Source organism: Sorex araneus, chromosome 3 (genome assembly GCF_027595985.1).
Source record: "Sorex araneus isolate mSorAra2 chromosome 3, mSorAra2.pri, whole genome shotgun sequence".
Classification (NCBI taxonomy): domain Eukaryota; kingdom Metazoa; phylum Chordata; class Mammalia; order Eulipotyphla; family Soricidae; genus Sorex; species Sorex araneus.
Window position 1 is genome coordinate 64735604 of NC_073304.1, and position 23861 is coordinate 64759464.

Consider the following 23861-nt stretch of genomic DNA (forward strand, 5'->3'; position numbering starts at 1 on the left):
GAAAATGAATACAGCCTCAAGTTTTAAGGCAAGTAAATGCCAGAACTAGAAGCTAACGGAGAAATAAAGGTTAAAAAAATAGTAAGGTGACAGATAGCTTGATTAAAACTGACCTTAGAAATGAGCTTTCTCTGAATGTTAAATGAAAAAATCCGGAGTTTGGATTGCCAACTATTTACAAAGAAAAAATTATTCAGGAGAACTACGTGACTTAAACAATAACATCTTTCAGATTCCTCTGGAAAGATTGTAGATAATATGAAATTTAACCTAACATTTGGACTATGTCCATTTTGTGCACAGTGAAGACATTTTTGGAATGCTACTTAAAATATTTTCATATCAGTTTATCATTCCACACTATAGTGAAAACACACACACATCTGCAGTTGTGTCTGTGGTATATAGGGGGAAAAACGATAAAGTGGGGACATTTAACCTTATATAAAAACAAATAACAATTTCCTGTACCCAGTTTTCCCTTATCTTGATCCTTTCATGTATGTGTTATAGGATTTTAAGAAATTCTTAGTAAGAGCAAAATCATTGTAAAGTTTAGGAAGCTACTTAACCCCACATTCCTTGAGGTTCCTAAAATAAGGAGACAATAGTAGTTTTGATTTCCCTAGATTATTGTAAACATCTGGTAAGGTCGATATCTTAAAACTATACAAGAGATTTTGTGTGTGAGTGTGTGTGTTTATGAGTGTGTGTATGTATGTGTGTGTGTGAGAGAGAGAGAGAGAAAGAGAAAGTATAGTATAAAAAAATAAAACAACAAAATACTAGGTCCTCTTGATATTGATTGAATAATCAACTGTTACAACTTTTGTATCTACCCAGAAAATAAATTAAAAAAAATTATATGACAAAGACTTGCATGTGGTCTGCAAAATTTAAAATATTTGTACTCTGGCCTTTTGGCCCTTTACTTACCAAAAACTGCTGTAAGAGGTAATCTTGACTATATGTTTAGCAAACATAAACGAATAATATGTATCCACTGCTTATAATACATAAATACAAAAATAATACATATTTTACTTGGGATTCCATAACAATTTTAAAAAGATAACATAATCAAATTGAAATTTCTTGTATAAGGTAAAAAGCTTCACAAATATTTATCAAATGAAAATATACTGAAATGTCTGATATGTTTTCAGATAATTGTTAATCATATATTTTTCATTTCTGAAAGTGTTTCATGTTTTTACACACACACACACACACACACACACACACACAAACACACACACACACCAACTAAGCTTGATAAGCTCAGTTCTGTAGATCAATTCTCAGGTTCTATTGGCTTTGGCCATTTGTTATTCCATACTATATCTCATTAAAATTCTTTATTATACTTTATTTAAAACTTTATCATTTTATGCAGAGTCTCTTGCCTCCATGCCTAGCTGTCTTCCCCGGGGCCCCTGAGAGGGGATGGACTCCAGCTTCCCTCCCCACCCCGAACAGAGTTCCCAGCGGCCGAAGACCACTGGAACCTAGCTACAGCCATGCTCGAGGCCCCTCTCCAAACGTTCGGACCAGGCCTCATGCATGAAGGTATTGGCAGAGGAACCCAGGTGTGTGTAATCCCATCAAGGGCCAACATCCAGAGAGAGACTTAAAAGCAAGCTCTCAGAAGTGCGTGGTTGCAAAGCTGCCGTGGGATATCCTGTAGCCTACTTCTCCCTCTGGGAGAAACTGGCAAGATACTGAGATTTTCCTGCCCACATGGGACAGCCTTGCAAGCTTCCCATGGTGTATTCATATGCTAAATCCAGTAACAAGCTGGATCTCATTCCCCTGACTCTGAAAGAGCCCCCAGTGTGAGACATCATTGGGAGGGCCAAGTCGAGATATTCTTCTAAGATCTCAGGGAAAGGACGAAGTGAGAGGTTACTAAACCCACTCAAGAAATCGAAGATTAATGGGATTTCGTGATTGTGATCGTGATTATTTTATAACTTAAATGTTTATTGAGATCTATGGCTTACAGTGTGGATATGGCCTAGCTCAAGATGGCGCTCTATCTAACGTTTGTCAACTTAAAGAAGGCCTTCGATTCTGTTGAGACTGAGGTGGTCATTGAAGCCCTGGCCAAACAGGGCATTCAAACTCAGTATATCAAAATCCTCCTCGAGCTGTATTGTGGATTCACCACCAGGATCTCATCATTCTATAAGGAAGTGATCACCAATGTAAAGAGAGGGGTGCAGCAGGGTGATACCATTTCACTGAAACTCTTCAGTGCCACCCTCGAGAACATCATGCGACAACTAGAATGGGAAGGAATGGAAGTGAAGATAGATGGTCGGCAATTACACCACCTCTGCTTTGCTGATGACATCACTCTCATAACACCAAACATTAGCCAAGAGGCACAAATGCCGGCTGACTTCGACCACGAGTGTGGAAAGGTCAGATTGCAGCTGAATCTCAACAAGACAATGTTCATGAAAAATGAACTGGTCCCTGAAACTCCATTTGCTCTCAATGGAACGAACATCTCTGAATGCAGCAGCTATGTGTACCTGGGTCGAGATATCAACATGAGGAATGACTTGGTGCCAGAACTGCGCAGGAGGAAGAGAGCAGTGTGGAATGCTTTCAAGAGCGTCGAAGAAGTGGTTAAGAGAACGAAGAACCTCTGACTCTGGGCACATCTTTTCGATTCCACCATTCTTCCTGCACTAACATATGCCTCAGAGACCTGGGCCCTACGCAAACAGGATGAGAATGCTATTAGGGTATCCCAAAGAGGAATCGAAAGAACTATGCTAGGAGTCTCACATCTCACTCAAGTGAGAGAAGGAATCGGAGTTCTGACCTCCATCAATGGTCAAGAATCAGGGACACTGTCTAGTTTGCCAAGGCATCAAAAATCAAATAGGCCGGTCATGTAATGTGATTCAAAGATGACCGTTGGACTAGAGCTGTTACTGACTGGATTCCATGGATGTCAGAAGACCTCGTGGCCGCTCACCAACTAGATGGTCAGATTTCTTCATCAAATCCCTGAATGAATGATTTGAGGCTCTTCCTGTTCCTGGAGCAAGCATATATCATTGGGCTCTACTAGCACGAAACAGGGACAAATGGAAACGTTACTGGCGTCCGCTCGAGCAAATCTAAGATCAATGGGATGACAAGTGATATAAGTGATGGCTTACAGTACTGTTCATGATTTCTCATGCACATAATTCCAGTACTACACCATTATTAGTGTACTACCTCCCCTCCCCCAAAACCTAACACTCCTCCCTCTGACCCCCCCATACTATATACCTTAATATCCCACCTATGAATGAGGTATATCTGTTCTGTATAGGTCCCTCTCTTTCTGACTGCTTTACTCGACATGATCCCCTCCATCCATGCAGTCACAAATTGCATGATTTCATCTTTTCTTATAGCCAAGTATCTCACTACTCATCTGACGATGAGTTAATATTCAAGATACATAAAGCTTAACAAAATCTTTGTGAAACAACAACAACAACAAAAACCCACCAAAATAGGGTGCAGAGGGGTCAGAGAGTTAGTACAGCAAATCAGGTGCTTGCCCTGCATGCTGACCTGGGTTTGATCCCAAAAGTCTTTCCAAGAATGATCCCTTACCTCAGAGCCAGGAGTTAACCCTGAGTACAGCTAGATGTGGCCCCCAAATAAAAAAACAAAAAACAAAAAAAAATGGAGAGAAGAGATAAACAGAACTTACCAGAGAAGCCATATAGATGGCCAACAGACAAATGAAAAATGTTCTGCATCAATTATTATCAAAGAAATGGAAATCAGAACAGCAATGAGACATGACCTCATACCAGTGAGATTGGCACACATCATAAAAACTGAAAACAGTCACTGCTGGCATGACATGGGGAAAAAACCTTCATTTACTGTTGGTGGGAATATCAACAGACTTGACCTCTTTAGAAAGCAATATGGACACTTATTGGGTGCCAATAATGGGTTATATAAAGCTCAGTTCCTCATTTTTGGGGAAGTGTGCAAAGTGTTCCGTAAAGAGGTTGAAAAACTAGTTGATAATCACAATATCTAAGACCCGGAAACAGTCGTAGTGTTCAAGAACAGATGAGGGGGTAAAGAAACTGTATATATATAAAAATGGAACACTACTTAGCTATAAGAAAAGACGCAATCCTGCAACTTGCAGCTATGTGTATGAATCAGGAGAGTATCATGCTGAGTGAAAATAGTAAGAGAGAGACATATACCAAATAATTTCATTCATATTTGCTATATATAAAGTAACACGGTAATGAAACAACCAATACTCAAAAGCAACAGAAACTGAAAACTGGTATTTAATAGAAAGCATATCACTGTAGGGATTGGGGGACAACACTGTAACTTGGTGAATGGAAACTGACATTCTGGTGGAGGGTGTGGTATTGGACTGCATTTTGCATGAAACCCCACTGTTATAATATTATAAATCACTGTAGCACTGTAGGACTGTCATCCTGCTGTTTATTGATTTACTCAATTGGGCACCAGTACCGTCTCCATTGTGAGACTTGTTGTTACTGTTTTTGGTATATCGAATATGCCACAGGGATCTTGCCAGGCTCTGCTGTGTGGGCGGTATACTCTAGGTAGCTTGCTGGGTTCTCTGAGAGGGACGGAGGAATCGAACCCAGGTCGGCCTATGCAAGGCAAACGCCCTACCTGCTGTGCTCCAGTCCTATAAATCACAGTGCTCAAAATAAGATCTAAAAAATTACCCATAAATTCACTTCTTGGCATATAAGATTTATTTTAAGGGCAATTTAATTTATCTTGTAAGGTTGGGAGACCTAAAGGAAACTAGGCATGGTTTCAAAATAAAATTTTAATACTGGACCAAAAGGAAGGAAAACAACCATAACCATAACAGAGACTGATCTTTCCCATTAGGGAAATTTCTAAATCAGGATCCTTGCTATCAACATACAGAATTGGGTTTTGTATTTTGCATTCAAAAGACTGAGGGACTTCAGATTTTCTGAGGTGACTATGGAGAATAATTATCCTAAATATTTTAATGCAATATTTCTTTTGCTAACTTCTAGTGCAAGCTCAATACACTTCCCGCCCTCCATAGTAAGGCAATATTTAATACTGAAGTTGATAACCTGAAGGGCCTCAAGCCAGGTCTAATTCACAAATGTGTAATATTAACCAAATCCCTCTCTAGTGTTTTGCTTAATGCTTTGAATCACTCATATTGAAAAGTCAGAAGATACATAAATATTTAGGTTCTCAGCTTCTTTGAGTCACAGGAATGTCTGTTAGCATTGATCCCTCACTCCCAAGGCAATGTTCAACTGGGGTAGGGTGAGATCTTTCAGTGTCTATCATCATCATCACCCATTATCGTCCCCCCTGGACAGCTATCCAGTTATGTCCAGGTCTACCCCCTAAGTATTTGTGCTAGTGTACTTCCTATATGTGAAAGTAATAAAGAAATCCTGAGACAATGGAATCTGTCTCCAAACCTAAATGTTGCTTTTAGAGCTGTTTACCTTCTTATCATAGAAGTCGCAGTGTCGGAACACAAATGGACATGGACCAGAGAGAGGACTCCTGCATGGGACTGGACTTTAGCCTAGATCTCAATATTTATAAGATTTATTTTCAAAATAAAACCTTCCAGTTATTTTGTTAATTTTTAAATTTTTCGTGACTCAGACAACTTTAAACATAAAACTTGTGCATAAAATTCTAGTGATTGACTCTGATGTGTATAAATTTTATGTATTTAAATTCTAAAATTCTTGTTAATGTGCCTATAAATTGTTTTTTAAAAGCTGAAACTCTAAGTTCCCAGACTTTTACATTTTCATATTTTGAGCATTTGTGATGTGTAGGCTATATTTACATTTATCCACCTATATAGCTTTATATCAATACTTAAGCATCATGCCCCATTTATACTGTAAAATTATGGATAATTTCTACAGTCCAAGGTTTTCATGAGACTAGAGCATTCACAACCAATGTTCAGAGAAAATCAAGAATATCATCCTGATTAAGTCAATTCATTCCAATTATGAATTTTGAAGAGCTGGTTTATACTATTTGAGATTCAGGTGCACACAAGTCAGTTCCTTTTCCAAATGAAAAACTCTGACTCATTGTGGTGAAGTCAATGGGTATTTGTTTTAAACGCTTAACTAGCAGGCATCTGGGCAAAGATGTGTAAAATAAAGTCCTTGCTCCCAAGAATCATAGCCTTTCTTTAAAAACAAATCATAAAAAGAAGAAACATTAATAATAGCAAACGTATTACAGACTATGTGTAATATACAATAGGTATTTGAAGAAGAGAGAGAAGAACACACACATGTCATCTGTGGAGAATCAGCAGAATGTGAAGAATCTAGTTAGAGAAAAAGGGGAAGGTATTATAATAGACATAACAGGGACTAAGAAACATGCTTTTTCTTATGTTAGGGAGATGTTCTAGCATATATGACTATTTGAGATGATTGATTACAAAGGTATCGAGTGTTACTCAAGATTTAAATCTTGAACATTCCTTTCAGTTATTCATGAAAGGGCTGGAATAAGATAATGAGTATGGCAGCATTTTGAAAACAGCTGAGACAACAATGTTAAGACCAAGGTAGGGTATATATAGAAAACCTCCAAGAGAGACTACAAAAGAATAGGATTTCTCCCAAAAGATGAATGCATTGCAGTTGGGTATGGATTGTTTGATAAGGTGTTGACAAATCAAAGAGAAATGTCATTTCAGATTGAGAGGACTTCAAGCATGCTAGTGCACGGACAGAAACAGTAAAATAAACTACTCAGATTAGAGTCATATTCTTTTTTTATATTACCAGTAAGGAACAATTTAGCCCCATAGAACGTAAACTCATGTTTTCTCAAAGATAGATGCAAAGATTGGGCTTGGGTGAAACAAATTTGGGAGAAGAAATAAGAGAAGTTGTCTTGTGTTATAATACCCTCCCATCCTCCCCACCTCAGGGCAATGAAGTAAAAATAGCATCAACTGAGAGTTAATATGTAAGGTTAGGGATGGCTAATATGGAAAGAGGATGGATTGGTACTGTATAGAATGTATTGGTCCACATTTAAAGGATGGTCCATATTTAAAGGAGATTTAAAAGGATGTAAGATAAGAATGTTATTTATAACTATTGAAATAGTATGTGTTTGCTGAACTTTACAAGGAAAAAACATCTGACCCCGTCAAAAAATTCAGGAGAAGAAATAAACAGAAACTTTCTCAAAGAAGAGATTCAAATGACCAAAAGGCAAATGAGAAAATGCTCTTCACTACTAACCACCAGGGAGATGTAAATCAAAATGACAATGAGATATCATCTCACACCACAGAGACTGGCACATATCCTAAATAATAACAACAACCAGTGCTGGCGTGGATGTGGGGATAAAAGGACTCTCCTTCATAGTTGGTGGGAATGTTGAAAGGTCCAATCTTTTTGGAAAACAATATGGTTATTACTCAAAAAAAATTAGAAATTGAGCTGCTATTTGACCTAGCAATACTACTTCTGGGAATATATCCTGGGGGCCCAAAAAACACCCAGTAGAAACACCATCTGCACTCTTATGTTTATTGCAGCACTATTCACAATAGCCCAAATCTGGAAACATCCTGAGTGCCGGAGAATAGACGATGGAATAAATAAACTGTGACACATCTATACAATTGAAAACTACTCAGCTGTTAGGAAAAATAAAGTCATAAAATTTGCCTATAAATGGTTGGGCCTTGATAGTATCATGCTGAGTGAAATGAGTCAGGAAGAAAGGGACAGATATAGAATGACTACATTCATCTGTGGTATAACACACACATATATGTATATATATGTGTATATATATATATATATATATATATATTAGAATACACATCCATGGCCAGGGAAAACAGGGTCTAAGAAGACTGGTCAATGGAATCAACCACAAGTTCTGGGGGTGAAGGGTAGGTAAGATAGAGAAGGGACAAAGACCAGGATGACAATAATAGCTGGAAATGATCGTGCTGGATAAACACTGTGTTAAAAGTAGGTGAAGGGATATACCAGATAATCTTTCAGTATCTGTACTGTAAACCACAATGTCCAAAAGGAGTGAGAGAGAGAGAGAGAGAGAGAGAGAGAGAAGAAAACTGCTTGCCATAGAAGCAGGTTGGGTGAGGGAGGTGATGGGAGGGAAACTGGGAACACTGGTCACTGGTGCTGGGAAATGTACACTGGTGAAGGGATGGGTGTTGTAACATGACTGAAACCAAATTATGAATAGCTTTATAAAGATCTATCTTTTAGTGATTCAATAATAAAATCTTTAAAAAAAATAGTATGTGTTTGTTGTTGAGGCTCTCGTTCCATGGCTTTCTCCAACAATCTTTGATGAGAGCCAAGGATATAGAATCAAGAAAGGAGATACTAGGTAAGAAACATCGAACTTTCATATATTATTGACATGGTTGTATATTCAAGAAATTAAGCCTAGGAAAAAAAAGTTAATAAAACTTGAAATACCTGGACAGCAGTTGAGAAGAATGGATGCGTCCCCAGGTTACTGTGAGAATAAAGAGGGACAAGGAAAGAAGGAAATGGCTTCTATGTCAGGAAAATAATCCTATGTACAAGTTGTACAAGAGTGGAAGGATTAGATGGTAGAGATAGCTGAAGTTAAGTGACAAGTAAAGATAAAGAGAGGCCAGAGGGTTTGGAGGACCTTCACCATAAGTACTAAAAGCGTGGAAAATAGTATCAGACAGATTGTGGAGAAAGATGAGAGATTTTGATGTATCATCATTGAGGACGTTGCAACAACTTCCTGGTGACTGAAAGCTGAGGTAAGGGAAGGAGTAGTTTGGGGATATTTCATAGATTCTACAGGGGTTTGTCAGCTGAGCAAAGTTAGGAGAAAAATGAGCTAGATATGGCAGCAAATGAGGAATTGCTTGTCTCTTTTTGGGGGACACTGCATGTGTCTCTCTTCAGCTTTCCAGGACACCCTTACTTTAGGAATTGTGACAGCAACCAACTTCACACCCATGTGACCTGATAGTAGGACAACCCAATGACACCTTTTAGCTCTGGCTTTCTGCCCCTGGGCAACTCCACAATACAATGTGCACCTTATTATGTGTACTCTATGGATGATACTAACTGAGACAATGACTGGTCAACACTTGACTGGTGGTCACATGTCTCTTCCACCCCTTGGACAAATAATTCCGAGGCACTTTCTAGAAGAGTCTTCAGAGTGCCCCAGATGGCTAGATCTCCTTTTGCCTTAGCAGAGTCTCACAACACATTCTTCCCTCCTTCCTGGGTTCACTCTTGTAGGTGCCCTCCTCCCTTTCCCAGAGCTCTTTCCTGAAATAGACCATCTGAAGCACCTAATACCATTATCCATAAGTGGGAGTCTCTAAGTAGCAATGAGGAAAGTTTCATGGTCAAGTAAAAGTCAAATTTCAGTTAGGTTGAAAAGAAAGACAGGAATTTATTACAGAACACAAGTTTCCAGATAAACTTCTTGAATGGGCAGCATTTAGACTTAATTTAAAGTTGACAGGATTGAAAATGCTGGGTGTGGGGGGCGAAGAGGGAGGCAAAATAGGAGACATCTATGTCAAATAATTTCCTCTATAATAAAAATATCCTAATAACTATGAAGGGCACATTTAAAGCAGTTGTATTTATTGCTGGCACTTTGCATGTGCCTTCGTCTTCATTTGTTCTATGCTGGACAAGAACATCAGACTGTCTAGCCTTGTTGTATATCTCTATTCCTTGCCAACATGCTGATGTCATCCTATATCTAGTCCATAAAGTCACTTCAATTCACATTCATGTCTTTTGTCCATTTTTTGGTATGTAATTTATTATAGTTCCATTGAACTTGCTTTCCTGAGTATAATCCATAGTCAAATCATGTAAAAATAAATGTCAACAAATAAGCAATCTGTTTATGCAATAATACTCCTGGAAAAATTTGTATCATCACCACTAATTTCTATGTGGAAATTTAAACCAATAAATCATGAAATATTTTAGATCTATTCTGAGCTAAACTTCATGATTTTTAATTGTTTTGGTGTAAAAGTTTAAGAGGCACTGACCATGAATTATAATCAACGGAGGAAAGACATGTGAGATGGTTTAGTCATAAGCTATGAAGCCTCACCAGCATCACAGATGCTAGAGTTGGGAGAGAGGTGACATGTTTGACGTTTTACTGAAAGTTGGAATATTATTGCTTAGAAATTATTCCCAAAGGAAGCACATTTGTTTTGAAATCATTGAAAACTGATGTCAAAAGAGACTTTTCAGTTCATGAACTCCCTATTTCCTGTTGCTCTTATACACGACTGTTGTTTATTTCATGTATGATCACCCTAGTCTTAACTTTTTTAAGCAGATGACTGTTTATGGAACTATGTCACAGAATAAACTTAATAATAAAACTGTTTTATATTTTAGATCTTTTGTTCAGAATAACTCTAATTTCTTGAATGCAAAATTTGCTTACCTCACTCCATCCTTCCTCTCATCTCATCTGCTCACATTTATGCACAACAAAATCTTCTCAGTCTCATAGTCATGGTTAATTATCACATATGGCTTTTAGAATTCATCCTCTTATCCTGGTACTTTCAATTATTTTTGTCATGTTTTTAATTCCTCCTACTTTACTTATCACTAAGGTAGTTTTAGCAGACTTTTTAAAGTATGAAATATTCTATGAAATATTAAATAATGGTTTTCTTAACTTTTCCCCTACCTCATTATCCTAGTCATATCATTGTTTTTTACAGATTTCAAAGCATAATTTTTTTAAAAAAATAAACAGACTCTAATCACAAAACAGTTTTGTTAGGTAACTTTCCTTCTTTCTTGGATAGTTAAGCTAACTTCATAATAACATTAATGATCAAGATTAAAATGTATTTATTTGATTTGCAATGGCAGACATTATAAAAAGAAGTTAGTTTGGGTCCTCTATCACTAAGACTTTGAAATCTGTCACTTAGCACTTCAAAATTATCCCTATGTGCCAGTCGTAAAAAGATATGTTTCACTGATATTAATTGGGCAAAATGTAAAATGTCATGAATTTGGGATGCTTTCCATACCTACCACATTGATTTTGTTTTTGTTGAGGAGGGGAGAAAACAAAATTTACCTATGAAATAGGGCTAAATTAGAACTCATCATATATGTCTTCCATTTCTCAACACATACAAAATATGCTTAAACATACTCACACATCTAACTCACTTACTTGATGGGGGAGCAGGCACCTGGCTTGGACCTGGTCAATTAGAAAACTTTAGCCATTTGCTCATATACCTGATGCAAGATTGTAGTAAGACAGTCTAATGAAATCAGTAATAGACGTTTGTGTTTCTAATGAATTTGTTGTTGTTTTTGGGCCATACCTGATGATACTCAGGACATACTCCTGGCTCTGTATTCAGGGAACAATCCTGTCAGTGCTCAGTGCTAATATGGAATATTGGCAATTGAACCCATATTGACTATGAGAAAAGAAAGCTCCTTACCTGCTGTACTATATATCTTATTATTTTCCAATGAATGTGTTCCACTTTAATTTATTATTATTATTAAGTTGTATTAATTATATTACATATCCATGCTCAAGGCCACTCTCCACACATTCGAACGAGCTTCATGCATGAAGGAACCAGCAGAGGAACTCAGGTGTGTGGGATTCCGGGCCATGATCTCCAAGGCTGCTTGGATAGGCACTGGGCCTCTTCCACCCAGATCCCCCATTTTCCAGTAGGTAGGCAGTCACACCTAGAAACTGCCCCCAGCGCTGGCCGTGTAATCCCACCAACGGCCAACATCTAGAGACCATAAGACCAAGCTCCCAGAAGCGCACAGCCCCAGTGCAGCCACGTGACATCTAATAGCCTTATTCTCCCTCTTTGAGAAACTGACAAGCTACCAAGAGTCTATTGCCTGCATGGGAGAGCTTGTCAAGCTCCTCGTGGCGTATTCATATCCCAAAATACAGTAAAAGATATATACATACCTCTTGGAGAGCCCGGCAAGCTACTGAGAGTAATCTGCCCTCATGGCAGAGCCTGCCAAGCTACCCGTGGCGTATTCGATATGCCAAAAACAGTAACAATAGGTCTCATTCCTCTGACCCTGAAAGAGCCTCCAATCTTTGGGAAAGATGAGTAAGGAGAGGCTGCTAAACTCTCAGGGCTGAGTGAAATAGAGATTTTATTGGTGCCTGCTTGAGTAAATGGATGAACAACGGGATGACAGCGATACAGTGATTATTATTATTATTATTATTATTATTATTATTATTATTATTAGAATTTTACTTGGTGGTGCTTTGCGGCTATTCCTGACTCTGTGTTTAGTGATGACCCCTGGTGGTGGTTGAGGACAATATACAGTGCTGGGGATTGAACTGGAGTCAGCTGCTTGCCAAGACTATTTAATAATTACTGCTAGTTTGAAAATATCTTTGTAAGCAGGGAGGGTTGGCACAGATGCAACAATATGAAGACTAGAAGATGGGTCACACTTATCTGTGTTCCTATGGAAACTATTTGAATACTTGTTTTATATGAATTTTTATTCACTTTTCAAACATGCTACTAAAGAGCGCCCCCTCAGCTGCTAGAGCGCAAGCATTTGTAGCTTGGGCATTGGCAGAATGGGGGTACTAAAGCTTAGTGTCCTCGGCTGTTTTAAAAATAAAGTATCTTGAAATAATTAGGCATCAGGAAATTTTTAGTGTGTCCATCCACACCGCTCACTTTGAATGTGTTCTCTGAATGGGAATTCTTATTCCTGTAAACATATAAGTTGATGGTTTTCATTATTTTGAAAATCCTTTGAAACAAATTCCTTTGTGTTTTGTTCCAAGTGACAGGAGTCCCGTGAAATTTGCTGTGGACTGACAAAGATAGTGGATCCTAGCTCAAAGGAAGATAGAAGGGAGAGCTTGGAGACATCTTGCCCTGGTATTCATCTGAGCACCCAGCCCTTGCCCCACTTAGTCAGTGGCAGCAATGAACTTTAAAGGCTCCGAGCCCCTGGATAATTGGCTCACCTGTTCCTCCCAATGACCAGTGCTCGTGAAAAGCATGAGACCCTCTGTTCCTGCTTACAGAGCCCACAAGCTTCGCCTTCTCACCTGACTTCACTCCCAGGACAGATTGTGTCACACACACATTAGGACTGTAATAAATTTGACAGTCAACATACTTCAATAAATACAGCAAGAATTAAAAAAAAAAACTTAACCTCTACTATCTCTCTATCCTATCTTGCCAATTCTTAGTGTTTTCCTGAAAGCAGCAACATAGAAGAAGCAAATGTGAAAGATGTCACAAAAAAACAAGTCCAACTGACATCCTCTAAAAGCCAGAATATGAACAAATTTCATCATCATAATCATCATCATCATCCCATTGATCATTGAATTTCTTGAACGGTCTCAGTAATGTCTCCATTCGTCATAGTCCTGAGATTTTAGAAGCCTCTCCTTACTCGTCCTTCCCAACAATGCCCAATTGGAGGCTCTTTCAGAGTCAGGGAAATGAGACCCAGCATTGTTACTGTTTTTGGTATATGAATACACCACGGGGAGTTTGCGAAGCTCTCCCATGTGGGCAGAAAACTCTCGGTACCCTGCTGGTTCTCCCACAGAGAGAAGTAAGCTATAAGAGAGCTTGCTTTTAAGTCTCTGGATGTTGGGCATTGATGGGATTACAGGGAGCCGGGGGCAGTCCCTGGGTGTGACTGCCTAGCTACTGGAAAATGGGAAATCTGAGTGGAAGAGGCCCAGTCCTTATCCGAGCTGGCTTGGAGGTCTTGGAGGTCAGCCTCCAAATTTACCCCTTACTTTTTACAGTGATATAAATCCATAAATATCCTCTTTATTTAAGCCTGTTTGATTTGGATTCTTGTCTTGCAAACAAAAGAGTCCTTAGTAACATATGAATGTGCCAAAGAATCAGTTTGATCCATCTTCTATATTAGATACTTTTTATTCCTCACGTGTCCTGGTGAGAACAACAAGGCACTTGTTTCAGAGTCACTTAGGATGATTCCAAAATCCATATACTTATACTGTGTCCCAGACTTCTTAATCAGAATCTAGAAAGGTGAGGCATAGGAATGAACCTTGTGTTGATTGTCTTATCTCTGGTGATGTTATGCACTGCAAAAATGGTAAACCAACATTGACCATAAGCTTTAGATGATATGAATTGCAATCATCCATTTTTTAAAAATCAAATTGAGAAATTCATCCAGATAGAACTAAAATATTCATCATATTTTAGAATATCAGCATCGACATTAACAGAAAATGTATATAATTAATGACACGTGTGAAGGCCTATCATGGAACTCATACACTTAATTAACTGTAGAGGATCTTTCCCACCTCTTTTCTGTTCTCTAAATGACCATTAGAAAAAATATGTAAGGGAGGAAATCTTAGTAACTTCTGCTTAAAGAATCCCTAGATCATAGTGGAGAAATGTGACTATCCCGGGTCTTTGTTTTACAGATGTTGTGCAATATTAGTACTCTCCAATATGACTTTAATTTACCAGAATTAAAGAATTTTCTAGGGAGTATTGGTACTGTGAAAAATTCCTCACTTTTGAGAATCCTGGGATCTCTCTGTTTCTATGGGACCTTTCAATTACCTTTAAATGCACATGTATTTAATTAGCTAAGTTTCTGAGACCAGATACCTTGAAATTCAATGAATTTACTTTCTGAAGCAGTTTTAGAAGAGATAAAACATATGGAGCAAAAATCAATATAAATGTGTCTACTGATCAATAGATAAAGATATTGTATTATAAGTTCACCCCCAAAAGAAAAAATATCAACAAACCTAACTATCCTAGTAAATCTAAAAAAAAAAAAACATTATGCTAAGTGAAATAACTGAAACACAGTAAGGACATGCTTACATATGTGTATGATTATATGGACTAGAGCGATAGCACAGCGGGTAGGATGTTTGCCTTGCACACGGCCAACCCGGGTTAAATTCCTCCGTTCCTCTTGGAGAGCCCAGCAAGCTACTGAGAGTATCCCGCCCGCACGGCAGAGCCTGGCAAGGTACCCATGGTGTATTCGATATGCCCAAAACAGTAACAACAAGTCTCAGTAGTGGAGACATTACGGGTGCCCGCTTGAGCGAATCAATGAACAATGGGATGACAGTGCTACAGTGCTATGATTATATGAAATACATAGAACAGAAGCGTAAAATTCCTCTATGACATCCTAGAAAAGACACTCTAGAAAATCTTAGCAAGAGAAAGTAGATCAGTAGTGGCTGAGAAATCAGAAGTCATGTATAAACAGGCACAAAGGACAATTTGAGGGCAATGAAGTTGGTTTCTATTTTGTTTATGATTGGTATTTCAAAATACATGATTACCAAATTTTATCATGCTCTGCACCACAAATGAGTGAACCATGTTGTCTGTAAATTTTATCTTTGTAAAACAATTGCTAGAAGAAGGGCTTTACTTGAAATGGGAAAAGATTTTATTAGAGCAGGAAGTAGGGTATCTAGAGCAGTTCTAGGAAGACACAAACTAAGTAACAAAAAATTGCTCCCAGCCTGCCAATGCAGGCAAGGCCAGGCAGAGAAAGGGTGGCAGAGTCTAATGGGGAGCGAGTAAAGCTCATTCTAGAATGGTAGCATCCTCATTCACTCTTTATATTTTCTTTCTTGGGTTACACCCGGCAATGCACAGGGGTCACTCCTGGCTCTGCACTCAGGAATTACTTGTGGCGGTGCTCGGGGGACCATATGGGATGCCGGGAATCAAACCTGGGTCAGCAGCATGCAAGGCAAATATCCTTCCCGCTGTGTTATCACTCCAGCCTTCTCATTCACTCTTGCTAATGTCTTCGGGTTTTTCTCTACAAGCCATTCAAGCTGGAGAGGCTGGCTGAGAGCTCTGCCTCAATGGGATGGTAGGGGATGGGACTTTTAAAATCAGCACTTCAGATAGGAAAGAGGCAGAGAAGGGCAGAGAAAGATGCAATCTTTGAAAATAACACGTGTGTCTCCCCACGTGAATGTGGTATGCAGTAGAGACTCATACTGGGAAGGAAGAGGACATTTCCTGGGCCAAAGGTCAATGGCCTTTAACTGTAGTCATGTCTCTTAAAATTATTTAAAAGAGCTCACCAGTTCATTTACCGAAGAAACAATTTCCAAAACACTTACAAATGGATATGGACAAATGTCCATTGAGTTAGAAAATGACCTTTTGTGAAGGGAGGGCTAACTTTGTAAAAGATAGGGGACTTGGAGAAATGGAAAGCTTTAAGTGAGCAAGCTTAATTATAGCTGTTTTACCTCAGAACTTCCCAATGAGAATGAAAGGCATTTTTATTAATTTTTTTGAGTGCTTTCTCATAAATATCCTGTCGGTATGCTCAGGAAACAAATGAGAACAATTGAATTCTGTCCATTTCATGTACCCGTTTCAAATAATAGGGTGCCCCCATCAGTGGTGTTTTATGAGTCAAAGAATGGGCTTTGGCTGCCAAGTGGAATAACTTTTTATTTAAACCTTAATTTTCTCTTTCTCTCACTTGCTGTCATAAAGCAAGATGAAATTTGGCTTTTAAAAAAAGTGGTAACTCATGTAAAGAAACAATTAGAGGGATTATTAAAAACCCATAAATTATATGAAATTTATAAAAAGCTCTTAGTGCCAATAAATAAGTCAAGTCCTTATCTGACACATTCAAACTGGGCATCCATAAAAAAGCCCAAGGAAATGAAAAGTTCAAATGGAAGAAGAATCACTAGATGAATTACTTCATCCTAAATGTTGCAATTGGCTTCTTTTACAGGAACAATTTTTTCTTCCAGAGGTGATAAACGCAGAACCTCATCAATCTAGTGCTTTACCCTTGGCGGATACTTGTCTTTCTATATGCATTTTTTTTCTCCCTTTTTGGCTCCAGACACAATACAGAGTATCTTTGTGATCCTGGATTTGTTTGAAGAGATTTCATCTGGAAAGAAGTCAAGCGGGGCACTAGCAGGGGAGCTTTTACAGATTATGACCTATAATCTGGTTAATACTCTGAAATACAAAGATCCTAATGTTGGGATAAGACTACTTCATATGTGGCCATGTGCACAACCACCCCCTTTCCTAAGACGTCATCCCAGGGACTGGGAAGAAATCAGTTTACACGTGCTATCAGGCTAGAAGGAAAGATAATATCTAATAACATATATTACAAATCTTGCATAGAATGATTACCTAATAATGGGATTCCCTTATTCTGCTATATTGCCAGAGGAGTAAATTTCCTTTATAGCCACGTTCCTTGATTTTTTTTTTAAAAAAAAGGATATGGAATTGAACGTAAAGCTTTGTTTCCTCTCAGATATTTTGGTTACCCCTTAAAGTTTTGGTTTTTCACTAAAAAGCAATATAAACTCAGTGCTTAACTTCACATGACCATTTGGAAACAAGGGAATTTTCATTCATACTCTTTCAGGAAACATCTGCTGGAAATAAATTTTCATAGCATCCAAGTGAAATTGATAATATGTTTTCTTTTCCTTAAAAAAGATGTTTCAAAAAGATACCAAATAATACATTTCTTTGTACCCCCAAATGAAAAATAAAAGACTTTTTCTACTTAATTTTGATGATTTTTTAGGTCATATAGCTCTCAAGCATTTTCCTATGGCCATTGTAAAGTCCAAAGAAATTATTTATTTTTTGAAAGTAGATACTGTTTGTGAGAGGTAAAATCTCCAAAAGTTCCGGTTTTGTGCAGACCAGTCTTCCCACACAACTACTTGCACACCTACACCCTCTGTGCACTGGGACCAGCCATCCTGCTAAAGATTCCACAAATAATAAGTGCAAGACTAAAGAATTATCTCTAGGAGAAAGGTTACTACTGGAAACTAAGCCCAAATCAAAGTTCCAATGGGCACAATTATTTTTCTTCCAGTTAAAAACAGGGATTGTCATTATTCTTAGACAAACATAAGAGCAATGTCACTAGACCTGGAAATACCATTCACCACTTTTCTAGAGACATTGTCATTCTTGGGATCTGTCTGCTCTACTGCTGATGGCATCAGGACAGACAAGTGAGTAAGAAGTCAGGGTTCTGACACTGTGGTCACATTAGTGTTCCAGACTCACTATATAACAGTCTTTTCAGATATGATGGGAACCAAACTGCATTCTTAAAACAAGTGGTTGAGAAAAGGCAGATTTCAAAATTGTGGGAGATTATTTCCGTAATAAAGACCCAATACCAAGATCAGGATAATCCCCTGGGCAAAAACAGTATAGGTCTTAGATATAATGGAGCAGTAAAAATGCACCCAGGAAAGAACAGAATAGATTATAGGGCAAGCAAAAATATGCCTAGGAAAGAATATAACAGTCTTCTAGTTGTAGAGGGCAACATGAGCAAAATTAGCAAATTGTCATGACTTTACTCTTTAAGGGTGTCTGTTGATTGGCTATGTGAAATATCCCAGTCTATGCTCTTAATGTACAAATTGAATTTTGATTTGCTTTCTAACTGCTCTTAGTATCTCTATCAACTTAAACAATAACTCACATATTGGAAACAAAGGTGGGGGAGCAATATTGTATTGAATGCCAGTCTGTGAGCTCAGTGCGGGACGCCCAGGTGACCATAAAGTTTAGGTAGTCTATGTTTGTCTCCTTATGTGTTTTTCTCATTTTCTGTGAACAACCACCACCGAATGGATGTCAAAGGTGCCGGTTTGAATAACTACAAACAAAAGTTCAGATTATTGGCTTATTTACTAACATTTAGAATGTATCTATTCAAATTAGGAGTCTCTGAGATTATTCTTCAGAGGTCAATTACTTGCTATCTTGGGTGATAAATGGAAGTTGGACTAAGTAATGTCCTTCAATGTTTAGAACAAAATGACAGAAATTCTCAGACCTATCTATTCTACAGTTTATTTATGCCATACTTCCTATACAAGTTATTTTGCTCACACTGAAACAGAATTAATGATCCAATTAATTATTTTAAGAAAATTTGTAAATGTGCACATAAAATTATTTTAGGTAGGAAATACAGTAGACTTTTTATTCTCAATTTCTCCAAGACTTAATGGAAAGGACAAGTCCTAATGCCACCATCACTATACCACTGTGCCTGAATAAAACTAATTTTAAAAACTGCGTTTTGCACACTTTACACTTGTAGACTAAAAAGAGAAAATGGAAAAAGCTTGCAAACTTAAGATGTGTGGTTGACTTAGACACATAGAAATTTTCTCTGTTCAGTCTTTTCTTTATACTAACCCAGCTCCTCAATGCATTTTTACAATGAAATTTAGGGGGAAAGCATATTCATTTTAATAAGGAAACAGCAGCATAATATTTAAGATGCATTTAAGACAATTCTGGGATGGAGCAAAGTGTTAATGCAAAATGAACATGCATTAGAGAACATGTAACCTTTCCAGGGTGAACTTCCCATCATAAATCCTCTCCTTTCTCTAGAGGCTGGGAGACAAATATCTAGGCTGTCAGAATCGGAAAGCTTTTGATTCCAAGTAATATGGGGCCTGGGGCAAGCGACATAATTTTTTTTATACCACTGTCCTCATTTGTAAAATGAGGATAACAGTACCTCCTTATCCTATAGCAGTGTGAACATGGGAAACATTCTAACTCTCTGATTTTGTCAAAGTACCTTCTAAAGTATCCGCCTTGGAATTCAAAACCATAGGACAATAGGCGGTGATGTTTAAGGTCTGAGCAGGTGAACTCTGGTTCCTTGTGATATCCAGCCCTTTCTCCTTTCCTATTAATCACAAGCTTCCTAAGTTTGAGTGTTTATCCTGTGACCACAAGTCTGCAGTCCCCTTCCATTTGCATCGTTTCACTTGATCCTTACAGTTGCTCTGAGAGGTAGATGGGATGCTTCCAGTGACAAAACTAAAGCACAGAAAAACTAATTTCTTGCCTAAACATTATGACCTGTTGTTGTAGAGGTTAGCCTTGAACCCAGGTTGACTAGGTCCAATCATGCATCTGGAATGGGAGCTTGGCAGAAGCAGCTGATTCCCTGTCAGTGAGATGAAGGGATTTTTCTTTTTTAAACCTCTTGTTCTCAGAGCTCCCTTAAACCCCACCAGAATAACGAGAGGACTTTTCAGGAAGCAATATGTATCTATGACAAACAGAATAGGATTCTCTTTAGGCAGGCAGACTTTTACAGAGCTGAACAAAGTGTAGTTATTCATTAGTTCTTTATATACATTCCCAATGTTTGTTTGTTTGTTTTCCCCCAAACAATCAAAAGGAGGATGGGAGTAGGAGGAATGAGCAAGAAAGAAATCACTGTGACTAACAGTCCTAGGGGTAAAGTGACAGCTCAAGGCTTTATTGTTGTCATAAAAGTGGTTCGGTTTTAGAGCTTTAAGATGAGCAAATCTCTGGGGTCTATGCCCATCGTGGTTCTAATAGCATTAGAAAGGGTGAGTTGGTATAAACAATAACAAGATTTATGTTAGTGCAAACTGCTGACTATTGACTTTAATTTTGAAAAGGGGGAGAAAAAGAAGCCGAAACTAGACCAGATTTCCTTATTTGTGGGAAAATAGGAAACTGACTGGCTGGAGGAATCTTTAACAATGGGAAAGCGAGCAACTGATTCTGTGGCTTTAAGATTAAAGTCAATAGAAATAGAAAAGAAAGAAATTTTGAAAAGCTATATGCAGTGTGGCTATTTTGTGCTAAAGATTTCTAACCTAAGAAAGGTGCTGCCTGAGAGTCGACCGGATGGAAACATTGTATACTCAGAGAAACAGAGATTTTAAAATTCAACTTCATAGATCCCCAAATCTAACTTAAGTAACTACCAGTGGAAAGTAAGATTCAAACACTTTTTATTCATGATTTTTCTCTCAAATTGTTAATTTTTTTCTCAAGAAAAATACCAACGAATTTCCTCTTCTACAAGGAATTGATTTTATATTATATTATATGAATGTTTGAAGGGGTCAAACCTACCCTGTCTACTATTCTATTTTGTTAATCAAAAAGATTAAACAATACTCTTCTAGTTTGTTATCAGAATTTTTGTTTGTTTTTGGAGTCACAGTCAGCCCTGTGTGAAAGAATCACTCCTGGTAGACTGGGGATACCGCATGAGGTACTGAGATTAAAACGTGCTTCAATCTCATGCAAGACAAATGGTATATCTTCTGTACTACTGCTAAGACCCCTTGTTATCACTTGGAAAATATATTTTTCTATTCTGCAGAAGCAACCCACTGGCCTTATAATTATTACTGAGCTACCACTTTATTTGTTTTGTTTTTGCACTATACTTGTCTGTGCTCAAAATTTACTCCTGACTCTGTGCTCATGAATCACTCCTGGTGGGGTGTAGGATACCATGTGGGCTGCTGTGGTTAAAACCCGGGCCCCACACATGTTAGGAAAGTGACTTCCTCATTGTCCTATCACTCTGGCCCCTGAATTACCACTTATTACTTGATTGGTTCATACTAACAATCTCATTAACTCATATTCTCAGCAATAATATCTATATATCTTGGTTTGAAGTCTGCATATTAAAAAACCACATGGCTTTAAGAACAGATATGTAGGATAGGAGTCTTTGGTCACAGGAGAGAACTTAACCCAAGTACCACTGACTGTGCCCGCTCAATTTTAATAAAAGGAAAATCAAACTTAAGATAGAGATTAGAATACTTGAGCACAAGATGTTTTCATATTCTAGAACTTTTATAGTTCCCCAATAAAAGAATATATGGTCTGTTAAATCTGACCAGAAGCATATCCTTGAGGTTTTTAAAATGTAGTTTGTGCTGTTCAACCCATGAGGATAGCCCATCTGTCCAATCCCATCATAAGTTCCTCAATTCCAGGATAGTCAGTGTATACTTGCCCAACCTTTAGAAATGGACACTATGAAGTTGAGGACATAAGGAAAACACCAGAATTTAAGGATTTTATCATTGCATACTTATTCCATTGACTTAATATTATATCACAACCTACTTTACTATACAAGAACTAGAATGACACGCATTGAACTCTTATGTGAAATCAAGACTGGTAAGAGGAAGCTTTTACTTTTCACTAGGTATCTTATTCTATTCATTGATTCCTTTATAAGGACAATCTATTAATTTAGCAATTGTTTCTACATCCGCAGAATAAATGATTAACCCAGGTTAGCAACTGATCCATTATGAAGAGTTTATCCCAACATACCAGCAATTAGAATAACCATATATTTTTTATTCTTGGGCCACACCCATGTGTCCAGGGCTTACTCCTCAATCTGAACTCAGGGATCATACCTGGCAAGAATCAGGGGACAATTTGGGGTGCTGGGGACTGAACCCTGGTTGGCATTATGCAAGACAATTGCCCTACCAGCTGTACTATCTCTGTCCCTTATAACAGTTCTATGCATGCAGATTATAAAAAGGTCATTTTATGATCATTCGGCATTGAAAGTTCATGTTTTAGAAGTAGAGCAACAGCCAGAATTGCTTTTCATTAAGACTAGTGTTGACCATAAGCTGCTGAGAACATTGGAACATTGGAATCTCACATCACAAAGCTCTATTTCAATTCATCCTGAAATGTTTACATATTTACATACACACAATTCCAGGGAATTGGGACAAGTGGCCACATTGCAGTCAGTTTTTTTGTTGTTGCTCTGGACTAGAGCGATAGCACAGCGGGTAGGGCATTTGCCTTCATGTGGCTGACCTGGGTTTGATTCCTCCGTCCCTCTCAAAGAGCCTGGCAAGTTACCAAGAGTATTCTGCCCACATGGCAGAGACTGGCAAGCTACCCGTGTCGTATTTGATATACCAAAAACAGTAACAACAAGTCTCACAATGAAGTTTTGTAATCAAATGGGTTACTGGTGCCCGCTCGAGAAAATAGATGAACAACGGGACTGCAGTGCAATTACTTGCTTGCAAATATTTAAAAAATAGGTAGTGGAGACAAAGTGCCTAGGCCAGAGATAGTCAGATGAGAAGGGGTGTGGAATAGATGGCAAAGAGGAGGGTCTGGAGCTGGGCAGGGGTTGCTTAGATGTTTTCCAACCTATTTCCTAAATCAAGTCTCCCATAAAGGCATAAGACATAGAAGACTGAGTTCACAAACGGTCAGAAATGGAGACTTCCTCTCCAAAGCAATTGAACAAGGAGAAAAAGGGCAGGAAAGAGATACTTCATAAAGCCGGGCCTAAACTAATGCTTTTTGCCCTACACCTTCACATTTACACTTAACCTAAAAAGATTAAAATATCATAATAATTCTGAGATTTCTGGCTCTCAAGATTTCCATTATGACACATCAATAAAGCAAGGCAAGGTGACTGTGAAAGAACGGCTGGCTTTCATTTCCTGCTCATTTGAAGGTCACTTTTGGAGATAAAGATTATATTTTTGCAGAACCAGAGGATACACGTACATTTCTAGAAACTTGTAACATCAGATGTTCTGAATGAGCGAAGGAAAATGAATGATCCTATTAAGATACTTCTGACCATAAATCAGAGGTGTTAAGCTCTGACTGGCTAACTTCAACTTCCCATTTGACTCATCTGAAAATGGAACTGATGTGAATATAGATTGAGGAAAGATGCTCAGCGCCATTAGAGGTGGCTCATAAGCTACCACTCACAGGTCCTCGATTGAAATACAGTATGCCTAGCACCTGGAGACAAATATTTGCATCGTTTCATTGTTAAGTGACTCTGTGCGCAAAG

At 38.1% G+C, this 23861-nt stretch overlaps 1 pseudogene; it reads left to right on the plus strand.

The window, feature by feature from the left end:
* Positions 1-2027: 2027 nt before the first annotated feature.
* LOC129403315 (uncharacterized) overlaps positions 2028-23861 on the plus strand; it is a 637601-nt pseudogene continuing 615767 nt past the window's right edge.